This window comes from Rousettus aegyptiacus, unplaced genomic scaffold, assembly GCF_014176215.1.
Source record: "Rousettus aegyptiacus isolate mRouAeg1 unplaced genomic scaffold, mRouAeg1.p scaffold_m13_p_13, whole genome shotgun sequence".
Taxonomy (NCBI): Eukaryota; Metazoa; Chordata; class Mammalia; order Chiroptera; family Pteropodidae; genus Rousettus; species Rousettus aegyptiacus.
This window is the reverse complement of record NW_023416288.1, coordinates 13,490,302-13,506,457: the sequence shown is the minus strand read 5'-3', so window position 1 is coordinate 13,506,457 and position 16,156 is coordinate 13,490,302. Positions and strand designations below refer to the sequence as shown.

At 33.6% G+C, this 16,156-nt stretch overlaps 1 protein-coding gene across 6 annotated transcripts in view; it reads left to right on the top strand.

Annotated features, from left to right (window-relative positions):
- Positions 1–44: 44 nt before the first annotated feature.
- Positions 45–16,156, top strand: part of SLC25A40 (solute carrier family 25 member 40) — a 45,775-nt gene continuing 29,663 nt past the window's right edge. For 3 of the 6 annotated variants that reach the window (XM_016148008.2, XM_016148010.2, XM_036230314.1), the window contains exon 1: positions 46–247. The gene's annotated coding sequence lies outside the window, so the exon portion shown is untranslated. Of the gene's footprint in view, positions 447–16,156 lie in introns of all 6 variants that reach the window. The other 3 variants (XM_016148009.2, XM_016148005.2, XM_016148006.2) reach the window with 3 other exon arrangements.

The following is a 16,156-nucleotide window of genomic DNA, read 5'->3' as shown; positions in this document are numbered from 1 at the left end:
CCCCGCCCCCACGGGTTACGTCTCCGCCCACGCCCCTCCCCTATCGCGATGTCCTTGGCTTCAGATTCGCGCTCTCAGCTCCGCAATTTCGCGTTTCTGCTCTGCCGCGAATAGACTTTGTGACTGGGTGTTGACCAAACGTAGTGGATGCAGTTAGTGCTGGAGGCCGTCCCAGCCCTCCACCAGGGTCATTCTAACCTTTTAGGTTTGCCGGGATCTCCTGCCTTCCAGTCGTCTCCTCCACCAGGTACATTTATTTCTTACGAATCAGATGTCCCGTAGTCTGGAGGCGTGGCGTCTGCGGATGAGCCGGGACTTAGGTTTCGGCCCGGCCGGGAGGCGGCGATAGCTAGTGCTCAGCGCACCTGGAGTCAACGAGCGTGGTTTTCCCGCGGTCACCGTCTACCCTTCGGGCAGTAGATGGGGCCGCAGAGGGACTTCCCGAGGTGAGAGCAGCTTGGGGGTTGGGGGGTATTGGAGCGAGGTTGGAAGCCTAGAGCGCGTTCTGATGGCTTTGTGCCCTTATGGTACTTGACTGTGTGTGCTGTTCTCGTGACCTCTGTTTTGCACAGACTTGTTTTCGTTTTAATTCAGTAATCATCGAAAAAAGTGGAAATCGTAGGGCTAGGATTTGGGGTTTGACTCGGCCTCTTAATCAGCTTGGAAGATTTTGGTTAAATTTCCTAATCCCTTTAAGTCTCAATTTTTCATCTGTAAGATGGGGAAAATAATGGGACTATAGTACGGGTTAAATTAAAATGTTATGTACATTATTTTTGTTTTGTAAATGGGAAAACGCTTCACAAAAAATGGTTTGGGTATGTTTCTGCTTGTTAACCTTTCAAGGGAGAAGAGGATTTAATCTTGGACTATGCGTTTCTTAACTCTTGGCCACTTATTGTTTATTGGTTGATTTTTGACTTAGTGGTTCCGGGAAGTTAGTGCCTATAAACACCATTTTGCAAATCAGTGCCTGAAAGGTATAGACAACGGTGGATTGTGATACCTTTAGTCAAAACGGAGAACACAGAGAGATGGTTCAGATGTGGATGGCATTAGGTTGAAGGACCTGGGGAGACTCATAGAAGTATTTTTATTAGACAGTTGGTAATCGTCTGTAACTCAGGAGAGGTGGGTGTATGAGGGGTAGGGAGTTGATAGAGGGAAGATTGATTGATTTGAGAGACATCTACAGACTGGATCACTGGTTCGCAGTCAGCGGTGATGCATAAAAGTGCATAAAGAGGTTATCAGAACTTGAGAGGTAGGAGGAGGTGTAGTTTGAACATATTCAGTATGAGATTTTGTATTTGGGAAAAACAGATTATTTTCAAAATGTAAACTATGGAAAGAGCACCAGGTTTTTATATTTATAAAAACCGTAAAAGGTTAGACCCCTAATACAGAATGTAGTTACAGTTCTGGGAGGAAATGCAGTTGCCCAGGAGAGCAAGTGAAATAAGTAGCGATAAACACAGGGTGAGAATAGAGTGAAAGAGGTGAAGAAAAGGCCACACAGAGATAGGAAGAGAACTGGAAACAAAACAAACTGTCAGAAGTCACAGAATTGCAAACATTGGGATCATGCAGGCTTTACTAACTAAATATATGGCTTTGAGTAATTTTGAGCCTTGATTTTAATCTATGAAAAGATTACTTCTCAGATATTGTCAGAATTAAACAAAACATTTTTGAAAGCTTAATTAGGACAGTGCCTGGCACAGAGTTAAGAGCTCAGTAAGTGGTAAGTGCTATCATTGTGGTAAACTCCACACCAGCCCCTCTATCCTCAGGAGTTCAAAAAGGCTAACTTGAAAAATAGGCCTTCGATTCTGGTGTTGAAGATGTCATTAGTTTTCCTTACTGAGAATTTCAGTAGATGGCTAAGGTAAGTACTGTACTAGATAATGATGAGTTTGAAGTGGACACAGGTTACATGTACTCTTCCAAAAAATCTGTCAGTGTAGGGAATTACAGTGATAGGAAGAGAAGATTGGGTCTTTGGAAGGTTTGAGGGCAGCAGTCCCCAGCCTTTGTGGCATCAGGGACTAGTGCTCCTATAATAATCTAATGCCTGATGATGGGTGGTAGAGCTAAAAGGCTGTGATGCTAGCGCTCGGGGAGGAGCTGCAAATACAGATGAAGCTTCACTAGCTAGCTGGCAGCTCATTTCCTGCTGTGCGGCCTGGTTGGGGACCACTGGTTTAGGGGATATAGGAAAGATTTAAATGTTTTTATTGAAGAAAATAAAAAACTGGAAGTGCATTTTATGTTCTCGTGAAAGTTAAATTACCTTATTTCCTATAACGAAGAAGGACGGTAACAGTTGTACCCTATGCTTTTAGACACACCCTTGACTAAATTGTATGTCATAATATCAACTTATGAAAAGCAGAAAATCTGTTTTACTGGACTGTGTTAGTAACTTTCTAATCTGTAACCCAAGGTTAATTTTTTAAAAGATTATTATTGGAACTAAAATGTCTTAGTAGCCACCAGAAGGAGGACTTGGTCATGTATCTGTGGCCTGTAAGTATAGAAACCTCCTTACTTATCACATCAATAATCAGGGCTATTTGTAAGAGAATAAGGTTTAAGTTAAAGCATATCTTGAAATGTGCTTCAGGTGAAAAGTATACATGCAAGAAGAAATGAATCGGGACAGGGTTGTTTATGCTAAGAGTTGGCTAACCAGCTCTATTAAGTAAGCAAAGTAGGAGAACACTTAGAATCATGATCTATTTAAATGAACATTTAGCTGTGAATCAGGAAAAATTAAGTTCACTAGGTATTGGTTCTATTTCTAAGTAGTTTTATGACCTTGGGCAAGTATTAACCTTTCTATGCTACAGTTTCCTCATCTGTAAATAAGGTAATACATGCTCAGTCTATCCAACAACTTTTTGTGATTATCAGATGAGACTTAATCTACTTTTCCAGACTGCCTCACACATATCCATATATAAATTTTTTATTCTAGAGTCTGGACAAGTGGATGCATTTGTACTTCTGTAATATCACTTTTCTGTTTTTTTTTTTTTTTTGCTTTTGCTTAAGTCTCTCCACCCGCTTGGCAATTGTTCCTCTTTTCATAGTAAGCCTAGCTTAAATTCAGCCTTTATCTCCTCATTTGGTGCCTTCAGTAATATTCCTGTTTGATCTATTTGTCAACTATTGAAATATTACCTTCTGAAATGTGTTCTATTACTATATTTGTTATTTTCACATTTAAAAATCTCACTACCTGGGTGAATTGGAGGGCCTAAGGTTTTTTCTGAGGTTAATTTCTTAGTTCTGGAGGCTAAGCATATGAAAGGATGGAGTTAGTTAGTGGCTGTCGCATTAAAGTTCATATCTCAGGTGAGGATAACTGGGAAACCAGGGAAAATTCAGCATGTCAAGTCAGTGAACACAACCTAGGTGAAAGGTCAAAATGGAGAATAAACAAGACAGGAGGATTCAAATTTGATAGTGGATCCCCTTGATAGAGCATAATTCAGAGGCTGATGAGGCATTTGTGGGAGCTGTTAAGGAATGAACTGATTCAGAGGTTATATATTCTGAACTAATTTGTAAATTCCTTTAGGGTAGTACAGAATATATATTTGGCCATAAATAAAACAATCACCCACCTGTCCCACTTCCTTCTTTCCTTCTATATTGATTGAGTACCTACAATGTGCTATACCTAAGTGAGATAGGTTTTCTGTAAGACCCCATCGAAGTCTCATATAAATTTCAAAAGTTTTTAATACTCTTAATCCATATATGATAAAGTACATCCATTTTAAGCATACAAATTGATGAATTCCAGTACATCCATGTAATTACCACTCCAATCAAAATATAGACTATTTCTGTCATCTAAGTTATTTCATTCCTTGTGCTAATCTCTCTTCTCCTGGAGATAACCACTTTTCTGATTTCTAGTATCATAAATAGTTTGCCTGTATTTCAACTTCATATAAGTGGGAAACATTTTTATGATTCATTCATGTTGCTACATGGATCAGTAGTTTGTTTCTTTTATTTCTGAGTAGTAGTCCATTGTGTAAATATACCACAGTTTCTCCATTCACCTGTTGATAAATATTTGGGTTGTTTCTAGTTTGAGGCTGTTAGGAATAATGCTGCTGAGTACATTGTTATTCAGGTTTTTTATGGACATATGTTTTTATTTTTCTTGGAATTACTGAATCATATGGTTACTGAATGTTTAACACTATGAGAAACCTCTGAAGTTTTTAATCCTTCCCTCCAGCAGTTTATGAGAATCCCAGTTGTTACACATCCTCATCACTCATTGAGTGTGAACTGATATCTCTTGTAGTTTTGTTTTGTTTGTTTTTAGTTTTAGAACACTCCATCTTTATTTTGACAATATATTGCTAAATTTTCCTCCAATGAGATTTTACCATGAAGTGATAATATACATAAAATACGGAGTGTAAATGTTGCCTTTTTAACAGCATTGTATAAAGTTTAATACCATAGGATTTTGGGGAAATTTATTAGGGAGAGATGAAACAGTTTGCTTAGCTCCTGGCATGTAGATAAAATAAAGCTTACATTATTATTATTTTCACCATTGGATTACTCATCATTATATTGCTGTAAAATACTTATTCTAATGTATGTTACAATTCATGTTAATTCTCCCATGATCCACTCAGGGTAGCTTCTTTCAGTCTTTGAAATTTCTTTCTATACTAGAATTTTATTTTTCTCCATGTAATAGTCATTGCATATATGTTGATCTTGATTTTTGATCATCCCGGGGGTATATATTGAGATAGGATTGGAAGTTTATATAATTTGATTAATAGATTTACACAGTTGTGACAGTCTCATCAAAAATTTGATCCTAAGCAAAAAGGCGAAGTACAACCAAAATTTGCTTTATTATTCTCATTGAGTTTTATGAAAATAGCATGTGCTTTTTTTTTTTTTTTAAATTAATTGATAGTACCAAGTTATTTAGCTTTTCTATTAGATATAAGAACAGACAACCAAGTCTTGGTATAAGACTAAAGCAAGATCTCTAATCTAGATTCTTAAATTTGATACTGTCAGTGAGGTGGGTCAGCATTTGTCTCGAACTTAATTAGCTTATTTGTTGCCATTACTTTTTTTTTATACTTTTCATTTCTCTCATAGTAATTTTTTCTGGGATCCTTAATTGCTCTTGATCTAGTCAACCCCTAGTTTGTCTTTTCAGATGAGAAATGCATATTGCTGCACAGTCTCTTCTAGTCACTATTCTTCCCCCTTTTTCATCATGGACAGGAGCACAGTCTTCTACCAATAAATATGTTTTGAAATAATGTGTAGTTTTTAAAATATCGTGAAATTTACATAACATGAAATTCACCATTTTAACCATTTTGAAGTGTACAATTCAGTGACTTCTGGATTGTTCACCATGTGATGCAGCTAACACTGCTATGTAATCCCAGAACATCTTCAAGGTCTCCAAAAGGTACCTAATATCCATTAAGCAGTCATTCCCATTTTCCCCCAAACCTGGGCAACCACTGATCTGCTTTCTATCTCTATAGATTTGCCAATTGTGCACATTTGATATAAACGGAATTATAAAATATATGGGGTTTTTTTTTTTTCTTGTGACTGGCTTTCATTTAGTGAAATGTTTTCAAGGTTCATCCATGTTGTAACATGTATTATTCGTTTTCATTGACTAATGGTTTCTTATAGGAATATGCCACATTTTATTTATCCATTCATCAATTGAACGTTTGGGTTGTTTCTGCTTTTTACTGTTATGAATAATAACACTCTGAACATTTGTGTACAAGTTTTTGTTAGACTGTGTTTTCGGTTTTGAGGGGTGTGTACCTAAGAGTGGAATTGCTGGGTCTAATAGTAATTATGTGCATAATATTTTGAGAAACTGTCAAACTGTTTTCCACAGCAGCTGCATTATTTTTCATTCCCACCAGCAGTGTAAAGGTTTTCCCATTTTTCCACATTAACAGTTGTTTTATTTATTTATTTACTTACTTACTTACTTACATTATAGCTTTCTGCCTGGTCATGAAGTAGTTAGTACCTCATCATGATTTTGATTTGCATTTCCCTGAATGTTAGTGATGTTGAGCATCTTTTCATGTGTTTATTGGTTATTAGTATCTCTTTGAATAAATGTCTGTTGAGGTCCTTTACTCATTTTTTAATTAGGCTTATGTCTTTGTCGTTGAGTTGTAAGTGTTCTTTAAATATTTTGAACACTTATCAGGGATATGATTTGCAAAATCTATGACTTGTCTTCACTTTTTTGATAGTATTTGATACAGAAAAGTTTTAATTTTAATAAAAATCCAATTGTATTTATGTTTCTTTTGGTGTCATATTCAGGAACCTATTGCCAAATTTGAAGTTATTTAGTTTTACTTCATTAAAGAGTTTCATTCTTTAAGCACTTATATTTAGGTCTTTGACCCATTTCAAATTAGTGCATGTATGTGGTGTGATCTAATGGTTCATCTTCATTCTTTTGATGTTAATATCCCATTTATCCCAGCACCATTTGTTGAAAAGACTGTTCTTTCCCCATTGAATGGTCTTTGCAACCTTGCTGAAAATCAATTGACCATAGATTTATGGGGCTGTTTCAGGAATATTGATGCTATTCTGTGACCTATACGCTTATCCTTAGACCAGTACTGTGTGTTAGTAACTGTAGCCTTTTAATAAGTTTTGAAATTGAAAAGTCCCAGCTCTCCAAATTTGTTGTTCTCCAAGATTTTTATGGTTATTTGGGGTCTCTTGAAATGTCATGAATTTTAGCATCAATTTGTCCACTTTTGCAAAACAGTTGGAATTTTGATAGTGATTACATTGAATTTATTGGAGTATTGCCATCTTAGTATTATATATTCCTGCGCATGAACACGTTTTTCCACTTATTTAGGTCTTCCTTATTTTGTTTCAATGATGTTTTATAATTTTCATTGTACAGGTCTTACATCTAAAGCATTTTATTTTTGATGCTATTGTAAATGGAATTTTTAAAAAATTTTATTTTCAGATTGTTCATTGCTATATAGAAGTAGAACTGATTATTGTATGTTGATCTTGTTTCCTACAACTTTGCTAAATTTATTACCTCTGATAGGGTTCGTTTTTTTTCTGGTGAATTCTTTAGAATTTTCTAGATATAAAATTATGCCATCTGTAAATATGGTTTTTCTACCTTTGAAACCTGGATGCCTTTGTTTATTTTTATTGCCTAATTGCCTAGCTAGAGCTTCAAGGATGATGTCGAATGGAAGTGACAAGAGAGCAGATATCCTTGTGTTTTTTCCTGATCCGTGGGGAAGGGCTTTCAGTCTTTTCCCAGTAAGTATGATGTTATTTGTGGGGTTTTCATAGATGTCCTTTATCAGGTTGATGAAGTTCCCTTTTTTACTACTTTGTTGAGTGTATCATGAAAGGTTGGATTTTATCAGATTATTTTTCCACATGAACTGAGTTAATCATGCGTTTTTTCCTTTACTTAATTAATGTGGTATACTTCATTGATTGATTTTCACATGTTGAACCACCTGTGCATTTCTGGAGTTAATCCCATTTGGTCATGGTGTAAATTGTTTTGATATATGGTTGAATTTGGTTTACTAGTATTTTGTTAAGAATTTTAGCATCCATATACATACAGGATATTTGTAGTTTTTTTGTGGTGTCTTCGACTTCAGTATCAGAATAATGTTGGCTGCATAGAATGAGTTAGAAGTGTTCCCTCTTAGAAGAGTTTGAAAAGAAGTGATGTTAATTCTTTTTTAAATGTTTGGTTAGAATTCACCAGTGAAACCACTTAGTCCTGGACTTTTCTTTATTGGGAGATTTCTGATTACTAATTAAATTTCTTGTTATAAGTCTTTTGATCTTGTTTCTTCTTGAGTCAGTTTTTGTAGTTTGTGTGTTTCTAAGAATTTGTCAGTTTTATCCAGGTTATGTGATTCATTGATAGATACTTGTTCATAATAGTCTGTAATAATTTTTATTTCAGTAAAGCTGATAGTGATGTCTCTACTTTCATGCCTGATTTTAGTAATTTGAGTCTTCTCTTTTTCCTTTGTCAGTCTAGCTAAATGTCAATTTTGTTGATCATAATAAAGAAACAACTTTTGGTTTTATTGATTCTTTCTACAGTTTTTCTACTATTTTCTTTATTTACATTCTAATTTATTCTTCTTCTTGCTTGGGTTTAGTTTGCTCTTCTTTTATTAGGTTCCATATGGAAGAAAGTTAGGTTATCGATTTGAGGTCTTCCTTATTTTTTAATAGACCTTTACAGCTCTAAATTTTTCTCTCAGTGCTTTTATCGCATCTCTTAAGTTTTGGCATGTTGTGTTTTCATGTGCATTCATATCAGGGTATTCCCTAATTTCTCTTTTAACATTTTGATCTATTAGTTATGTAAGAGTGTATTGTTTCATTCTACATGTTTGTGAATATTCCAAATTTTTTTTTGTTATTGATATCTAATTTGCTATTGTGATCAGAAAATACTTTGTATTATTTCAGTCCTTTTAAATTTATCGAAACTTGTTTTATGCTCTAACACATGATTTATCCCAGAGAATATTTCGTGTTCACCTGATAAGAGAGTATTTCCTCCTGTTTGGTGGAGTATTCTATGTGTGTCTGTTAGGTCTAGTTCTAGTTGGCTTATACTATTGTTTAGGTCTTCTGGTTCCTTGTGTATCTTTTATCTAGTTCCATTCATGAGAAAGTGAAATATTTACATTTCCGAATTTTGTTGAATTATCTGTGTCTCTGTCCTGTCAGTTTTTGCTTCATATAATTTGGGACTCTGATGTTAGGGGTGTGTGTATTTATAAAAAAATACACACACACACATATATACATATATATACACACATATATACATATATGTGTGTATAGATATATGTTTATAAATGTTATATCTTGATAAATTGACCCTTTTATCATCATATAGCACTTCTTTGACATAACAACTTTTATCTGAAAGTCCATGTTGTCTGATACTAATATTGACATTCTGTCTCTCTCTTTGGTTACCGTCTTCATGGAGTATCTTTTTTCACTTTCATTTTCAACCTGTTTGTGTCTTTGATTCTGAAATGAGTCTCTTGTAGTTCCTAAAATTTTAAAATTTATTCTACCACTCTCTGTTTCTTAATTGGAGAGTTTAATCCATTTATATTTAATGAAATTATTCATAAAACAACACTGACTTGTCAGGTTTTTTTGTTTATTTTCCATATGTGCTATATTTTTGTTGTTCAGTTCTTTCATTACTTTTATCTTTCATGCTAGGTAAAGATTCCTTTCTCTTTCTTTTTTTAAAACTATATATTTCACTTATTTCTTTAGGGGGTGTGCTAAGGATTACAACTAAAATTTAATTTATAACAATTTAGTTCAGATTAATATCACTTTGCCTTTAACGGTATATAAAAACTTTGCTCCTTTATAACTTCATTCCCTCAACCCTTTCATGTTGTTATGAATGATGTATTGTTATTGTTATAAGTAACATAGTTATAAATGATAGTAATCAACATAGATTTATCATTATTATTTTACATAACTATTTAAAATCGTGTAGAGAAAAAAATAGGAATTACCAACCAAAAATACATTAATAGAGATTTATAAATTTACCTTTGTAGTTACCATTACTCCTGTTCCATTCATTTACTTTCAGCCTATTTTTGTGTTTGAATCTAAAACATGTCTCTTGTAGACAGGATATAGTTTTATCCATCTACATTCAGGTAGAATTTACACTTGCCATTTTGCTATTTTTTTCTGTATGTTTTATATTTGTTTTGTATCACTCTTCCTTTATTACTACTGCCTTCTGTTTTAAATGGATATTTTCTCATTTGCTGCTCTAATTTCTTTGTTGTTTCTTCTGTTATATTTTTTGTTATTTTCTTAGTCTTCTGGTGGAATAGAAAATATTTTAATTTATAACGATTTGGCTCAGATTAATACCAATGTAATTTCAATAGTATCAAAAATTTTCTCTTGTGTAGTCCCATCCTGTCCTCTGTCCTTTGTGTTATTAATGTCATTACAAATTATATCTTTATATATTGTATGTCCGTCAACACGGATTTATTTTATTGCTTTATCTAGTCATCTTTTATGTTACCTATGTCATTAGTTTTGCTGGTTCTCCTTGTTTCTTCATTTGTTTCTAATGCCTTACATTTTACTATTTCTTTCTTCTTTTATATTTTATTTTTATTATATATATTTTTAATTTATTTTATTATTAGCTTCAAGCATATAATATCTTGGTTAGACATTTATATAGTTTATAAAATGATCCCCCTAATTGCTCTTTCTCTCTTCTGGCTAGCCATTATATTAATGCTAACTGCATTCCGTATGCTGTGCTTCCCATCCCTATGACCATCAACTACTAATTTGTACTTCTTTAACCTCTCACCCCTTTCTCCCAGCCCTTTAACACCTCTCCCTTCTGGCTGACACACCAGATTGTCCTCTATCTTCTAGTATTTCTTGTAGGGCAAGTCCACTAGTGATAAATTCTCTGTGATTTTGTTTTTCTGGGGATATCTTAATTTTTCTCTCAATTTTGAAGTACAATTGACCCTTGAATGATGCTTCCCCCGAACTTAATAGCCTGCTATTGACTGGAAGCCTTACTGATAACATAAGTAATCAGTTAACACATATTTTGTATGTTATGTGTGTTATTTACTGTATTCTTACAACAAAGTTAGAGAAAAGAAAAGTGGATCCATGCAGTTCAGACTCCTGTTCAAGGATCAAACTGTATAATTTGCTAAATACAGAATTCTTGGTTGAGAGTCTTTCTTTTCACTGCTTTGAAAACATTATCCCACTGCCTTCTGGTTTGGATGTGAAATCAGCTGTTAATTATGGGGGATTCTTTTAATATGGTGAATTTCTTTTCTCACTACTTTCAGGATTCTCTTTGTGTTTGACTTTGCCAGTTTGATTATAACATGTCTCAGTGTGGCTCTCTTGAGTTTTTTGAGCCTGTTGGATGTGTAGGTTCATTTCTTTTATCAAAGTTAGAAAGTTTTAGCCATCATTCTGCCCCTTTCTCTCCTCTGTTTCTGGGGGTCCGTTATGTATATGTTGACATGCTTGATAATGTCCCAAGGTCTCTTAGGCTCTGTTGGGTGTTCTATCTTCTTATTTCTGTTACTCAGATTGAGTGATCTCAATTGATCTGTCTTTAAGTTCTTTGATTCAGTCTTTCTTCTCAGATATGCTCTTGAACCCTTCTAGTGAATTTTTCCTTTTAGTTTCTATTTTTATTCTTTCTGCTTCCTTTGATTCTAATTTGCTCTTGTTTTTCTAGTTTCTTAGGGGGAGGTGCTTAGATCATTGATTTTTAGACCTTTTCTAATATAAGCATATGTTACAAATTTCCTTGTAACCTCTGCTTTAGCTACACCGTACAATTTTGCCACTTTTTACTTCCAAATAAGTTTCGGGAAGTAATTTGTCAAATCTACTAAAGTAAGATTTGGAGTTGAGCTTATGATTCCTGCGATTTATAGATCAGTTAGGAAGAATTGATAGAATTCATTCTTTCAGTCAATAAATTTCTCTATATTAAGGCCTTTAAGTGAGTTAAATTTTATATTTTTTTCTAAAGCTATCTTGAAAATCTTTTGTGAGATTTCCAGAGAACATAAAATTCTTCCATTCTATTATGAATGCTGTTTATTTTAAATTTTATTTTCTGTGTGTTGCTGGTATACAGAAATACAATTTAATTTGGCATATTGATTTTTATATCTAACAACATTGCCCTAATGTCTTATAATTAAATGGTGGGCTTAAATTTTCCATGTTCACAATCGTGTCATCTGCAAATAACGATTTTTTCTTTCTAAACTGTATATATACACACACATATTTTTTGTTTTACCTAGATGGCTAGGACCTTTAATAAAATATTAAATAGAAGTAGTTGTAATGTACATATGTTCTTGATGTCAAAGGGAAAAGTTTCAACATTTAATCATTCAGTATAAGAATGCCTTTTGATTTGTTCTTTGATTCATGAGACATTCAGAAGTGTGTTATTTAGTTGAACAGTGTTTAGGGATTTTCTATTTCGATTTTTGTCACAGAATGTAAATGTATGACTTAAACCTTATAAATTCATTAAGATTTGATTCATGGCCCAGAATAAGGCTTATCATGGTAACGTGTGTGTGTGTGTGCGCGTGTGTGTGTGTGTTTGTGTGTGTTTTCCCCATTAGCAGAAGAGTACATTCTTGAGGTGGCCTAAAGGATGAATGTTGTTAGATAGCCTGTCTAAAAATAGAGTATTATTATGAATTCAAAATTTTTTAGTAGTTTGTGGGATTGAGAAACCCATGTACAGAATAAATAACATCGTATATCTTATACTACAGTTATTAAGTTACATTTTAGGGACTCAAATGACCGAAGTTATAAAATTCGTTAAGGATTTCTTGTCTTACTTTGGTTCAGTTTGTTATTTCATTTTTGTGATAAGGTCAGTGATTTTTACGTATAAAATATCCGTACCTTTTTAATAACAAAAAGAATGCATGAATTATACTCTGAATATCTATTCAACAAATTAAAATAATACATATTTTAAACACATAAAGAAAAATTCACAGACATTATAATTCATTGATCAATTATATCAAATATTTAAGGAACAAGTAATTCCTACCTTATACAAACTCTTCCAAAAGAGAAAATATTCTCTATAGTCTTGATACCAAAAATCAATAAGGATAGTATAAGAAAAATCAGGAAATTAGAAAACATTTTTAACAGAATGAAAATGATAACATCATGTATTCAGATTTGTGAGATGGAACTTAAGCAGTGCTCAGAGTGGAATTTTTAGCACTACAAGCCTATATTAGAAAAGAACATTCTTAAATCACTAATGTCAACAAACCCAAAGTGAAAAGAAAAGAAACAATAAAGCTGATGTGAGAAAGTGATATTAAAAAAAATAGAGAAAATGAGATCAAAATTTGATTCTCTGAGATAAATAAAATTTACAAGTCTCTTGCCAGATCAGGAAAAAAGGAGGAGACAAATTAACCAATAATATTACCGGAATATATAGCCATTTAAAGGAGAATAAAGCAATAGTATGAACAATATTTTGCTCATAAATTCAATACTTAAATGAACAAATTCCTTGAAATATACCAACTACCAAAGCTCACACAAGAAGAAATTAATAACCCAGATATCCTTATATCTACTAAAAATCTCAGACCTAGATGGTTGAATATTCATCAAATTAAGACAATACAAGAAAATTATATAACAGTATCCCTTATGAATATCGATGTTAAAATTTTTAGTAAAAATTTAAAAAATTAAAACCTGTGTTATGTAAAAGGGGTAAACATCATGTCAAGAGGAGGTAGGGTATATCCTAGAAATGCAAGGAAGGTTGATCATTAGAAAAATCAAGCAATGTAATCACCATGTAACCAGACCAAAAGAGAAAAAATGATATGATCATCTCAGTAGATGCTGTATTAACTATCTTTTGCTATGTAACAAATTACTCCAGAATGATTTGGTTTAAAATAGATATTACCTCATTGTTTCTTTGTATCTAGAATCTGAATACAGCTTTTCTGAGTAAGCTTGGTCTTTTATAAGAGTTCAGTGAAGTTGTTGGCTCAGGTTACATTTATCTCAAAGCTCAGCTGGGGTGGGAACTGCTTCCAGGCTCACTAATGCAGTTTTTGGCAAGATTTGTTTCCTATGGCTTGTTGGACTGGAGGGGACTCAGTTTAGTACTGGCTATTGGCCAGAGGCTACCATTAGTGGTCAAGTGGGCCTCTCCATAGGGTAGGTCATATCATGACAGCTTATATCATCAGAGCAAGTAAGTGAGAGTGAAGAGTCAACTAAGATGGAAGTCAGAGTGTTTTATAACTTATGTGACATTTTGTCACTTTTATTCTTTTCTGTTCTTTAGAAGTGGCACCAGAACAAAAGAAGAAAATAGGTAAAGAAGATATGGCAAATAATCCCATGAAAAAAATGCATCACATCATTATTTCTTGGGAAAATGCGAAGCAGTGCCCAATGAGATATCAGTACTCAGCTATTCAAAGGATTTAAAAAATTTTAATTACCTTACCAAGTGTGTGTTAAGGATGTGGAGCAACCAAACTTGCATGCTGGTGGGAATATAAAATGATACAACTGCTTTGGGAAATATTTTGGCAATTTCTTTAAAAGTTAAACATGCAAATGCCATTTGATCCAGCCATTTTATTCATATTTATGTACTCAAGACTATATATTGGTAGTCATAACTCCTTTATTTGTACTAGCCATCAGCTGGAAACAATCTACAATATACAAGACCTCTGTAGGACAAATTTGAAACTTTTGGAACAGCTGTAGGAAGACCCGAATAAGTAAATAAACTGTATTAGTGGATATTAATTCTCTCCAGATTTACCTATAGATTCAATTCAATTTCAATCAAAATTTCGAAGAGATTTTAAAAGGAACTTGGTAAGATTATTTTTAAACTTATATGAAGGCCTGCAGGGCCGAGAGAAACCATGACACTTATGAAGAAGAGATACAAGGAGAGTGGACTTACTTGGCAAGTATAAGGACTCATCATTACTCAGTAATAATACAGTATGGTATGGGTTAAGACCAATAGAATAAAATAGCCTAGAAATGGTTTCGCACAGGAATAGAACTTAGGTATCAGAAAGTGATATGTTAGTTTAGAGGAGAAAGATGAGATTGTTTAATAATTGGACTTGGAGAAAGTAGTTTTCTGGTTCACATGGCAAAAGATGAAATTGGATTCCTACTTCACATGCTGTTAGAAAAACTCTACGTGGATTAAGAGCTTAAAATTTGTCAATAGCAAAATTTCAAAACTTTTAGAGAGAAAACATAGGTAAATGTATTTTGGACTTTTGAGTAGGGAAAGATTACTTAAAGAAGACAAAAATTGTCTCTAAAGGAAAAGATCGATAAATTTGGCTACAGTAACATTAAGAATTTTGACCTTTATTTTACACCACATACAAAAATCAACTCAAAATGGAAGACTTAAATGAAATCATAAAACTTCTAGAAAGAAACAGGAAAAGCTTTATAACATTGACCTTGGCAGTGATTTCTTGGATATGACACCAAAAGCACAAACAATAAAAGCAAAAATGTGGGACGTTTTTGTCCCAGGCATGTGAGACAAGATCAAACGAAAAAGCTGCTGTACAGCAAAGGAAACAGTGAACAGAGTGAAAAGGCAATCTACAGAATGAGAGAAAATATTTACAAACAGTAAGTCTGATAAGGGATTAGTATCCGAAGTATATAGGGAACTCCTGCAACTCAACAACCAAAAATCGTGATTCAAAAATGAGTAAAGGATTTTAATAGACATTTTTCCCAAGAAGTTATACAAATGGCCAACTGGAATATGAAAATACACTGATGATCACTAATCATCTTGCAAATGAAATCAAAATCACAAGCTATCACCACACAACTGTTAGGATGGCCAGTATTTAAAAAGCAAACAGAGAATCCAGAAAATAGCAAATGCTGGTGAAGGTGTGGAGAAATTGGAACCATGTACATTGTTGATGAAAATATAAAATGGTGTTGCTTGCTATGGAAACCATAAGGAGGGAGGTTCTTAAAAAAAATTTGAAAAGGAACTATCATATAATCTAGCATCCTTTCCTGGATATTAATCCAAAAGATTTGAAATCTGGATCTTGAAGAGATATTTGCACTCTCATGTTCATTGCAGCATTATGCGTAGTTCAAGAGGTTGAAACATCTAAATGTCCATCGATAGGTGAATGGATAATGTAAATGATATATTCATACAGTTGTATATTTAGCCCTATTATAGGAAATCATATCCTATACAATAACATAGATAACTCTGAGGGCATTATGCTGGGTGAAATGAGCCAGCCATCGAAGGAGAAATATTGCATGATTCCACTTACATGAGGTATCTAAAGTAGTCAGATTCCTAGAAGGAGGAAGTAGAATGGTATTTGCTAGGGGCTGGAAGACTATGAAATAGGGAGTTGCTATTTAATGAGTATAGAGTTTAAGTCATGCATGA